This window comes from Lithobates pipiens, unplaced genomic scaffold (genome assembly GCF_037356315.1).
Source record: "Lithobates pipiens isolate NorthernLeopardFrog02 unplaced genomic scaffold, aLitPip1_a1.2 Scaffold_1, whole genome shotgun sequence".
In the NCBI taxonomy this organism is placed as follows: Eukaryota; Metazoa; Chordata; class Amphibia; order Anura; family Ranidae; genus Lithobates; species Lithobates pipiens.
The window spans coordinates 188476887-188489101 of NW_027507685.1; the positions used below are offsets into that span (position 1 = coordinate 188476887).

The 12215-nt window shown below is 45.0% G+C and overlaps 1 long non-coding RNA gene across 1 annotated transcript in view; it reads left to right on the plus strand.

Moving 5' to 3' along the window:
• LOC143980772 (uncharacterized) overlaps positions 1 to 10202 on the plus strand; it is a 63603-nt gene extending 53401 nt beyond the window's left edge. Inside the window, exon 4 of the long non-coding RNA XR_013274288.1 lies at positions 7808 to 10202. This is a non-coding gene — a long non-coding RNA (uncharacterized LOC143980772). The remainder of the gene's footprint in view (positions 1 to 7807) is intronic.
• Positions 10203 to 12215: the final 2013 nt, after the last annotated feature.

The window sequence follows — 12215 nt, forward strand, 5'->3', positions numbered from 1 at the left end:
CTCCAAAGGCGACGTTTTAAAAATTCTACAGGTTGCATGTTTTAAGTTATGCAGGAGTTCTAGAGCTAGAATTATTGCTCTCACTATACCGATCATGGCGATACCTCACATGTGTGGTTTGAACAACGTTTTTATATGTGGGTGCTACTCACATATGCATTCGCTTCTGCACACGGGCGCGTTTAAAAAAATTTTTTATTTTTTTCTTATTTATTTTACCATTTATTTTTACACTTTTTTTTTGTCACTTTTATTTATTACAAGGAAGGTAAACATCCCTTGTAATAATAAAAAAAATCATGACAGGACCTCTTAAATATGAGATCTGGGGTCAAAAAGACCTAAAATCTCCTCATATTTACACTAAAATGCAATAAAAAATAAATAAATTGTTTGACGTCGCTTCTGCCCTGCATTATTATGGAGACGGGTGGGGGCCATCTTCCATTCACTTGTCTCCATGCCCAGCAAGGGTGAAGATCTGATCCCCTCCGCCGCTGCCGACGGCTCCGGTAAGCGGCGGAGGGCACCTGAGAGCGTTGGGAGGGGGGGCCCTCTTCCGCTGCCGATAAATGTCATTTTGCGGTGAATGCGCTGCAGAGACCACTTTTATCTTAAACCGAACCACTCACTGAAGAAGAGGATATTGGGGTTATGGCAGCTAGCTGCTGCCATAACAACGTTATTCCTCTTCAAACAGCCGACGTAAAATGACAGTGGGAGGTCCGGAAGTGGTTAAATGCAGATAAGGAACTAAGTGAGCTTAATTACCACCTTAATCGGCCACAGAACCTGTGTAATTTATATGTGTTCGTGTTTAAAGGGATGAAGTGGCAACTCTAGGGGGGCGGCAACCCCCCCCCCCCCACGCAGCACGGCACTAATACCTGCAGCCGGTCAGTCCTTACCCTGGGTGTGGGCGGGGAGAGCAGCGGTCAGAGCTGATGCGCCCATCTTCTAGCATGGTCGTCCCTGTCCTTAATCGTGACAGGCTTGGGAAAGCTGCTTCGGCGTCCTCTCCTGGAGCAGCTTCCTCGGTGCATCTCCACTCTGCTCCTCCCAGTGCTAGGTATCCAATACGCTCACCTGACGCTTCCCGATTGGCTGGGAGCAGGATAAATGTTGCAACCGTGAATATTCATTCGCTGTTGCAACACACCTGTGTGGGATTGGAGCGCATCCTCTGCGAACTGATACCACCCTATTTTGAAGCCTATGGTTCTAATCACATGCTTAAAAAAAATAAAAACTCTGGCTGCTGTAATTCATGTGCCCGGTGCCCTGAAAGGGGCCGGACGCATGAATAGGGGGATGGCCGTGGCGGGCGTGGAAAGATTCATGCTATTGCATTTAGGGGGGTGGTGTGGAGAGAGGGGGCGGAGCCCGGCACCCCTAATGGGCGGTCCGCCACTGCGCAGCACTGTACAAAATGAATGCAGACATTACAGTTACAATACAATTTAGTACAGGGGAATCAGAGGGTCCTGCTCATTAACGCTTAAAATCGAATGCCCCATACACAGGGTCGGACATTCCGACAACAAAATCCATCGGATTTTTTCCAACGGATTTTGGCCCAAACTTGTCTTGCATACACATGGTCGCACAAAGTTGTTGGAAAATCCAATCGTTCAGAACATGGTGACGTAGAACACATACGACGGGACTATAAAGAGGGCAGTAGCCAATAGCTTTCGTCTCGTAATTTATTCTGAGCATGCGTGGCTACTGTCTACACACGATCTGAATTTAAACGATCGGATTTTGTTGTCGGAAACTTTTAGATCCAGCTCTCAAACTTTGTGTTTCAGAAATTCCGACGGAAAAAGCCAGATGGAGCCCACACACGATCGGATTTTCCAACAACAAGATCCGATCGCACATTTTCCGTCGGAAAGTCCGACCGTGTGTACAGGGCATAAGAGGGAGGGTCAAGTAATACAAAAAGTAATAATAAGTGCTGGGGATGAGCTGATGGATAAAGTAAAAACACAGTGTTTTAGTTAGAAGCAGGATAGGCTTCTTTAACCACTTGCCGCTGCCCACTGTGAAATGATGGCTAGTCGGTGCGGCTTGCCTTATTCTGGGTGGATGCCATATGACAGCCTCCCAGAACGATCACTCTCACGCTCCACCGGGGGCTAGGACATGGCATGACCCTGATCTGTGTAAAGAGCCGTGATATATTATCAGCTGTGTCCAATCACAGCCGGTCACATGTAAACACAGATGCCGGTAATTGGTGCTCCTTGCCTCACACTGACAGAGTGTGAGGAGAGGAGAGCCGATCAGCGGCATCTCCTCACAGGGGACAGCTAGGTATGTAATCAGGTCACTGATCAGTGCCCTGGTTACAATTAAGTGCCCACCAGTGCCAGCTATGATTGCCTATCAGTGCCCACAAGTGCGAGCAATCAGTGGCCATTAGTGATGCCAGTCAGTGCTGACTATCACTGCTGCCCATCAATGCCACCTATCCGTGCCCACCAGTGCCACCTATCAGTGCCCACCAGTGCCACCTATCAGTGCTGCCTATCAGCGCTCATCAGTACCACCTATAAGTGTGGCATATTTGTGCCTCCTTGTCAGTGCCACCTCATCAGTGCCCATATGTGCCACCTCATCAGTGCCCAGGAGTGAAGGAGAAAAATAACTTATTTACAAAATTTACTGACAGAAACTAAGAAAAAGCTTAGCTTATTTTTTTTCAAGATTTTTGATCTTTTTTTTTTTTTTTCAAGATTTTTGGTCTTATTTTTTTTTTTAGGAAAAAATAAAAAACCCAGGAGTGATTAAAGAGGAAGTAAACCCTGATGGGTTTACTTCCTCTTTTTTTCCCTGCAAAGGTAAAGCATAATGGACTACTATGCATCGCATAGTAGCTCATTATGTGTCACTTACCTGACACAGGAGCCAGCGAAGTCGCCGCTGATCCCTGTAGTTCGCCGCGTCCATCTTGCTGGTGGCGTCTCGCAGCTCCGACCAATGACAGCGGCGCAACCGCGATGACGTCACTCCCGCGCATGCGCACGGGAGTCGCGCCTCGCAGCTCCGCCGCTGTCATACGGCGAAGCCGCGATGACGTCACTCCCGCGCATGCGCACGGGAGTCGACAAATTTGGCAAATCCATTCTTGGATTTGCCGCATTTAGTGCGCCTGCGCGCCGCTGTCTACGGCGCATGCGCCGTAGACAGCGGTGCCCATTTTCGGGCAAATATCTCCTAAACCATATAGGTTTAGGAGATATTGCTTGGACCTACAGGTAAGCCTTAATCTAGGCTTACCTATAGGTCCAAGTTGTTTGGAAGGGTTTACTTCCTCTTTAAATACCATCAAAAGAAATCTCTAGTTGCATAAGGAAAATGATAACAATTTCACATGGTCACAGTGTAGCAAGACTGCGCAATTGTCATTCAAAGTGTGAGAGCGCTGAAAGCTGAAAAATGGCCTGGAAAGGAAGGGGGTGTAAGTGCCCAGTATTGAGGTGATTAAAGAGTTTTCAGGGATGGTCGAAAGATGGCTAGATTCGCCACTTCAGTCCTGGAAGGTTTTACCACCTTCCTTACCAGGCCATTTTTAGCGATATGGCACTGCGTTGCTTTAACTGACAATTGAACTTTCTTTTGGTGGTATTTGATCACCTCTGCGGTTTTTAGTTTTTGCTCTGTAAACAAAAAAGCCCGACAATTTTGGGGGAAAAAAAACAATATTTGTTACTTTCTGCTATAAAATATACAAAATAAAAAAAAAATTAAAAATCATTTCATAAATTTAGGCCAATATGTATTCAGCTACATATTTTTGATTAAAAAAAAAATCTGATTAAGCGTATATTGATTTGTTTGCGCAAAAGTTATAGCATCTACAAATGATGCAAAATTTGTATGGAATATTTATTTATTTACATTTTTTTTACTAGTAATGGCGCAATCAGCATTTTTTAGGGGAACTGCGACATTGTGGCAGACAAATTGGACACCTAACTGACACTTTTGTCACTTTGTTGGGAACCAGTGACTTTTTTTAGAGTGATCAGTGCTAAAAAAATGCACTGTTACTGTACTAATGACACTGGCAGGGAAGGGGTTAACACCAGGGGCAATCAAAGGATTAAGTGTGTCCCTAGGGGGTGATTAGTAACTGTGTGGGGATTGCAATTTATGGTCCTTAAAGTGGTTGTAAACCCTTACATATACCCAGTAAAGGGACTATCCTTAGGTGATAAACAGAGATTAAACAAACCCTCCTACATACGTTTTACCTGTTTATCTGCTGCGATCTCTTCTCTACATCCAATCAAAGCGCTGAATTTATAAGCTTGTCTGAGAGTTTAAAGCGGGAGTAACATTTTTAATTTTTTTTCATACCTGCAAGGGAAAAGGCACAATGAGCTAGTATGCACCGCATACTAGCTCATTATGAAATACCTACCTTAGAACGAGGCCCCGACATCTCGCCAAATACACGCAGAGGGAGCTGACATGTTCCCTCGGCTTGTGTTCCGAATATCGCGGTTCCGGCGCTGTGAGTGGCCGGAGTGGCGATATCGTCACTCCCGCACGTGGGAGATTTCTTTCCAGCAGGGTCCGGCGTCTGCCGGACTTTCAGCCGAGAATCCCCTGTGCGCATACGCTGCTGCAATCAGCGGCTCATTGCCCGGGAATATCTCCTAAAACATACAGGTTTAGGAGATATTTTTTTTACCTACAGGTAAGCCTTATTATAGGCTTACCTGTAAGTAAAAGTGAAAAAAAGAGTATACAACTGCTTTAAGAAAAAAGGTGGTGGAAAACTGAAATTACAATCTGCAGAGCTCAGTGAGGAGAGCTCTGAGAGCTGATTGGAGGCAAGAGACACACCCCTCCCTCCACACAGCACATAGGAACAGAGCTAAGGCTGTGAATCTGCTGGAGGTCCCTCCCCTGTCACCTTTTTTTCCTCTTGGTGTCAGACCAAACTAGACAGAAGTGATTCATGCTGATACGGGTAGCAGAGGAACAAAGCAGCGGACTTAGGCGGAGATTTACTAAAACTGGAGCACGCATAATCTGGTACAGCTGTGCATAATAACCAATCCGCTTCTAACGCTTGTTCAATTATGCTTTGACAATGAGCCCTCATTCACACTGAACACAGCTTTGAAGTAGCGCAACTTCATCTGAAATCACACGATTTCAAGGCTGCGACTTGAAAGACATCTGTGCGACTTCATGCACAGATGTCTATGCAAGTCGCACCTGAAATCGGCAAAAGTAGTGCAGGAACTACTTTTGTAAATCGGTGCGGTGCCGCAAAGTTGGCGTTGCAACCGATTGGAATGGTGCCATTGCCAGCAATAGGTTGCGACTTGCCAATGCGATTTGACAAGACAAATCGCTTCAATGTGAATGAGGGCTAAATCCTGGAAGCTGATTGGTTACTATGCACAGCTGCACCAGCACATTCTGTGTGCACCAGTTTTGGTAAATTTCCCTCTTAGCCCTTGTACACACGGTCGGAGAATCTGTCGGAATGAGTCTTATCGGATTGTGTCGTCAGATAATCCGACTGTGTGTGGTATGCATCGGACTGATTCCGTCCGAATCTCCGTCCGACCCAATTTTCCAACATGTTGGAAATATTTCCCGACCAACTGGGCCGGACGGACCTAATCCGATCATGTGTAGAGCATTTTCATCGGACCAAGTGCCACGCATGCTCAGATCAAATTCCTACATCAAAACTATTGGCTATTAGCCTGAATGTAGTCCCATCGTAACGAAATTACGTCATCACGTTCTGAAAGATCGTATTTTTCGCCAACTTGGCCCGACCGTGTGTATGCAACAGTTTCGGACACAATCCGTCGGACTAAATCCGACGGGCAAAATCCGACGGATTTGGTTGGCAAAATCTCCGACCGTGTGTACGTGAGCTTAGTGTTTGTAATTGAGACAAGTACACACTACAGAGGGATATGCTTTGGTATGCTAAAAACATAGTCGGCCAGAAATGGGAATGTAATGGGAATATAGCATACACGGGTAATCTATCTATTTGTTAGTCCAAATACACATCAGTAACAGTAGCCTTAGCAGCAAGTGAATCCGGGAATGTAAGATATATATATACTGGTATAATGATGTTATGCTAAGAATAAACACAAAGTGAAATACAGAAATACAAAGCTGGAGCGATGCATGTCTCCAAAGCTGGATATTCAACAATGAATTGTGTGCTATTGAAAGGGAAACGCACTGTAATATAGGGAGAGGAAACTCCCTCCTCCGGATGAAAACGTGCTTAAAGCAATTGCAAGGGTTCGTTCTTGTTTTTTCTAAATAACAAACATATCTACCTCCACTGTGCAGCTCAGTTTTGCACAGAGTGACCCAGATCCTGCTCTTCCAGGGTCTCCCGCATCAGATAACCCCCTAGGGCAAGTGTTCCCCGAGGGCGTTACCTTGCGGGTGCGCTCCCAAGTCCAGCATTCGGCGTCCATAGCTGCCCAATGTATGGCCCCGCCACCCGCAACATTGGATTTGATTGACAGCTGCGATCAATCTATCCAATCAAGACCCGAGAACCCCCGGCAGAGAGACAAAGCGTCCCCGGCGGGTCAAGTTTCAGGGCTCAGTTGAGTAAAACGGGGAGGCTGGGGGGCCGGTCACTGCCGGGAGTTTTTTCACTTTAATGCATAGGATGCATTAAGGTGAAAAAACATGAGGGTTTGCAACCCCTTTAACCTCCTAACAACAAGGTGGTTGTAAACCTCAGATTTTCACTTTTACTTAAGTCTTACCTATAGGTAGTGGAAATATCTCCTAAACGTGCGCCGTTTAGGAGATATTTGCTGTACACTGCGCCATGAAGAAACTTTGAGCTGTTTCTTCACTCGCAGGTGCCGTGACTGAAGGCTCCCGCACGCATGTACGTGGAGTGACGTTACGTGGCCCCGGCCAGTCACAGAGCCGGAGTCCACAGCCCCGGAAGGAAGAGGGTTGAAGATTGATACGACCACCAGCGGGGACAACGCGGGCTTCGCTTGCAGGTAAGTGCCAAATAATGGGCTAGTATGCATTATACTTTTACTTTGCAGGGGAACAAAGTGGGGTTTACTTCCTCTTTAAAGTGACTTCTAACCACAACCTTATTTTCCACAAATAATCCATGCAAACAGGGCTCGAGTCCTGCAGGAACGCATGGGAACGGCATTTCTGTGCTTTTTCCACAGCAGGAATTCTTAGCAGCAGCGCCAGACTGGCTTACTGGGAAATTTCCTGGTAAGCCTCCTGCCCTGGGGCCGCTTTGCACTGTGGTGCCCAGGGCTGATTTTGGGAGGCTCAGGTGCAGAGTCCTCCCCTCCCTCCCTCCCTCCTCCTTTTGTGTACCTTACACACTACGTTTGGCGGCCCGGCCACTGTAAAAAAAAAAAAAAGTCCCGCCTCCTGCGATAGATGGAAAACACTGGTTCAATTTCCCGGCATTGGATCAGTGTTCCGCCTATCACAGGAGCCGCCACAAGTCTAGGAGTTACACATTGCAGACCCAAGCTCCATGACACAGCGGGAGATCCACGTTGTGTATAATTCAGGCACAGGTGAGTCTGCATTTGATGGGCACAGCAGTTGGATCAAAAGAATTTGTAGATTTGGAAGAGGCAGAGATCAAGAGAAGGGACATTTGGGTGATATTCTAAAAGGAGTATTTTTTTTCCCTCTTTTTGCCTTTGGTAAAGCCTGTTTCTGGGCTTCACTCTCCAAATCTCAATTCTCCCATCTTGTTCCCTCTGAATTTATTTGCTTATTATCTATTTATTTTTTGCAGATGCTTTAAGTCTTTTCGCATGAGACACCGGATCCCAGATTTCTTAGCAGAGGATGATCCTCGGTGATGACATCAGCACTATTCTCTGCATCATTACATTGCGAGTCGATGGCTTCAAGGTTGTGCATAATGTCCTCCACGCACAATATCTTTTCTGGGCCCAAAAATGGCAGCATACTGTACATGTGATTGTATGTTGCCATGGGTTGGCATCAGGAAAAGAAAATTTCAGTAAGTATTTGGTACAACTTTGTTTTCTTCCTGCATGAATGACAAATGAAGACATGTAGTGGAGGAAAATAGGTATTGCAGGGGGCAGCCATGGTGAAGAGGTGAGTATTATCACTGGAGCTACTTTTATTTTTTTTGCCCCCTTCCTGGGGACATTTAAAAAGATTTTACCCAGAGTTGGGTTTTAAAGTTCCTAGAAAAAAAAAAAAAAAGAAGCTAGTTAGAGACACTGTGGGCACGATGACACCTTATTGGTGTGTCCGAGCGTGCCCGTTTTTCATGCAAAGAGTATGGTAGGTGTGATTTGGTAGCCGCAAATGCACCCACATTGTGTGGGAGAGCCAGTGCTTCCACACCACATTTTCTGTGAACCAGCACTTATTATTATTATATTAGGTATAGGGTAACTCACTGTTCTGATCATTCTCTGCATTAAGGTAAAAAATGCCCCACTACTCATCCTACCCACCCCCAGGCAGTTGGAATGGGTTTAGATGTATGAGGGTATCACTGTGTCTCTCCTCTCCCGGCGTGCGTCCCAAGCCTCGCTATCGTTTTACCCGGACGTGACGTTTTGTGTGTCCCAGCAGCCTCTATGCATTTCACAAGTAAAATTGTGTCATCAGGAAGTTTCTTATTCAAACTGCCGGAAAGTTTAATTCCAATTCATAGGCACTTGGAAATGTGAGTGATATGACCTGTTTACATTTTTTTTTATAAATAATGTACAGATATACTGAGCAATGATTGCTGTTCATTTTTTATGAGGATGAATATTATTTAAACCTGTAAGCTGGGAGCAGCATAGACCTTGAGTGGATTGGTTATCCCCATCAATGAACCCACCTCTGCCTGTCAACTGTAGATATATACCAGGACTACTACTTCTCTCTCTCCTGTCCCATAGAGACAACTGGAAGTCCTGGTGGTCACCAGAACTAGTGTCACCAATGGAAGATATTTTGAATAAAAAATAAAAAAAAAAAGTATATCAGCTTAGATCCAAACTGCAGGCCGTTGCTTGCATTTATTTGGCCCTTTTGGCTCTATTCTTCCCACTGACACCAGAAATGAGGAATCATTCCTCCCACTGACACCAGCGATGGGGCACTATTTCTTCCAATGACACCAACAAAGGGTCATTATTCTTTCCAAGGACACCAACAATGGGGCACTCTTCCTCCCACTTATACAAATGATGGGCTACTATACCTCCCACTGACACCACCAATAGGGCACCATTTCTTCTCCTCCTACTGACCACAAGTGCTATGCAATTTTATTTACTCCCACTGTCCATCACCAATCTTGGGGCATTTTCTATTCCAACTGGCCAGTCTGCCCCCCCCCCCCTCTGAAGTCTGAAGAACAAAAATGGCCCTTTGTTTGGAGACTGCTGCCCTAGGCAAAAGGAGCAGTTAAAGTGAAACTAAAAAGGCTTTTTATTGAAGAGACATACTATGGGGGTTATTTACTAAAGGAAATTCCACTTTGCACTGAAAGTGCACTTGGAAGTAAAGTCGCTGTAAATCTGAGGAGAAATAAAAACAAAACAAAGAAAAAGAAACACAGTATTTTAGCTTGCACGATTGGATAATAAAAACAGCAGAGCTTCCCCTCATTTCATATCTACCCCTTGGATTTAGAGCGACTGCTCTTCCAGGTGCATGTGCTATGCAAAGTGGATTTGCCTTTTGTAAATAACCCCCAATGTTTCTTGTGCAATAAAATCAAACTAACCTGACTCTTCACAGGTTCTTTAGCATGTACACCAAGCATCAAATTTATTTTAACTTTTTTTTTTATTTTTTTATTCCTGGACTCACTTTATTTGCAGCTAAAGAGCATGGCGATGGAAATAAGGATTGTGCCATGCAAAAAAAAATATATATATAGGGTTTTTGGAGAATTTTGTTTATTCGATTAATGACACAAGCTTTGTCCTACTCAGTCCATCAAATAGCTTGTATTTAGAAATGCATACTAAATCACCAATAAATCATACGTATTTATAGTCTAGTCTGTATTTTGATATTTCATCTTATGTACCCCCCCCATTGTAATGGCTTGGGCCTAAAATGATGAGCCAGGTCAAACTGCTTTTTTTCCTGTTGCAATGATTTTTATTTTTTTTATTGAGTTTAATAAAGAGAAATGTACAAACCGCTGGATGTCAGTCTATTATTTTTGACCTTTCTGTAGCACAAGAGAAAACTAAGTACAAGAGATAACATGGGTGGCAGCAGGTTTAGGCATAATTAGTATTTGACTGGCGTTCTACTTTAAATTTTAGTGTAGACTTAAGACAGCAAGCACAGTTATTTGAATTTTACCAGCAATTATAATGAACCTTGGCTGTGTAATATACCCTAGTCAGTTTCAACTTAAACTATGGGGGGGAACTTTCAGCCAAATGTTGGATGACAGGCTAGTAAATTTTCAGCAGCCAATGGTTGACATCAGATGTTCATATGGTCAGTACACAAATCAGTCACACAAAAGTTGTAAGTACTAAAAACGCATGCTCAAACACAAAATTACAGAAGGGGCCCAAAGAGTGGCACTCAAGAGCTGAAATTCTACATAGTAAGTTACTACATTTGTGTTTGTGGCATGGCAATTGTGTACCCTTAGTATGAAAGGCAAGATCCTGGTACATCAGGGCCATTTTTAAGGCAGGGCAGAAGGGGCAGCTGCCCTGGGCCCTGTCATTGTTGTGGGGCCCAAAGCAGGTGCCTCATACTTGCCAACTGTCCTGGTTTAAATTCCCATGTTCCTTGAGGTTTTAGTCCTGTGCTGTGTCCCAATATCTCAGTGTGAAATGCTGCCCAGCCCTGCCCTATTAGTACAGATGACTCACCTGCAGACCGTGTTTACATGTAAATAGCAGCGGCATTGATATGTATATCATGCCCCCCCTGGGAGGTTATATTCACAGTAATCTCTAGCAACCAAACAAGCAGAAATCATGTGCTGTAACCTCTAGTAGCTAATCAGCGAGCCGTAATGTGTGTGCTGTAACCTCTAGCAACCAGTGAGCGGTAATGATACACTAACCTCTGGTAACCAATCGCAATAGCTGCCTGATCTTATTCAGTAAGCTGATTTTGAGTCTAGCTGCTATTTATTGCATGTCTCAGAGCAGGTGGAAAGCAAAAACTGCACCAAATCTTACTTAACCTGTAAAGAAAAATTTGAATGGGGGGGGGATATGGATAGATTATATCTCTCTCCCTCTCTCTCTCTCTCTCTCTACTCAAGAGGCTATAGCTGCCTTTATTCTTAGCTCGTAAAATGATCATGATACACTGGAAATCAGAAACGCCTTCTAAGGTTAACCACTTGAGGACCGCCGTATTGCCATTGTACGTCAGCACAATGGCACAGGCAGGCACAATCACGTACATCTACGTGATTGCCTTCCAGCGGGTGGGGGGTCCGATCGGACCCCCTCCCGCTGTTTACGGCGGTCCGATTCGGTCCAGGAGCGCTCCGTGATGAGGGGATGGCCGTTGGTTTTCGGCCACCCCCTCTGGATCGCTCCTGGCCAATGAGAAGCTTCCTCCCCTGTGTATTGTTTACACAGGAAGGAGGAAGTGATGTCATTCTCCTCGGGGCGGTCTTTTTGACCGGACTAAGAGGAGAAGAGTAAAAGTAAGTGTGCACCAACACTACACTGACATGTAGGTACACACAGGCACACAAACCCCCCCCCCCGCCCCCCCTCCCCCCCCAGTCACAGTGTCACTGATTGCATTGATCATTTCTTTACTGATCAATGCATTCAGTGTCAGTTGTGACAGTAAAAACTGTCAGGACAGTTAGTGTTAGGTCCAGGGTAGCCCCCTATCAGCCCCCAATAAAGATTTAACCCCCTGATTGCCCCTAGAGTTAACCCTTTCACCCCCTTTTGCCAGTGTCACTAAGCGATCATTTTTCTGATCGCTGCATGTGTCGCTAGGTAGCTAGTTATTTTTTTAGGTTCACCGCCAGGTTTTTATAGCGCTAGGTACCCCGATATACTACCCAATAATGGTTTTAACCCCCTGATTGCTGCTAGTTAACCCTTTCACCAGCGATCACAGTATAAGTGTCACTGGTGACGCTGGTTAGCCAGGTAGTTATTTAGGTTCCCCGTCAGGTTTTTATATAGCGCCAGGGACCCCCATATACTACC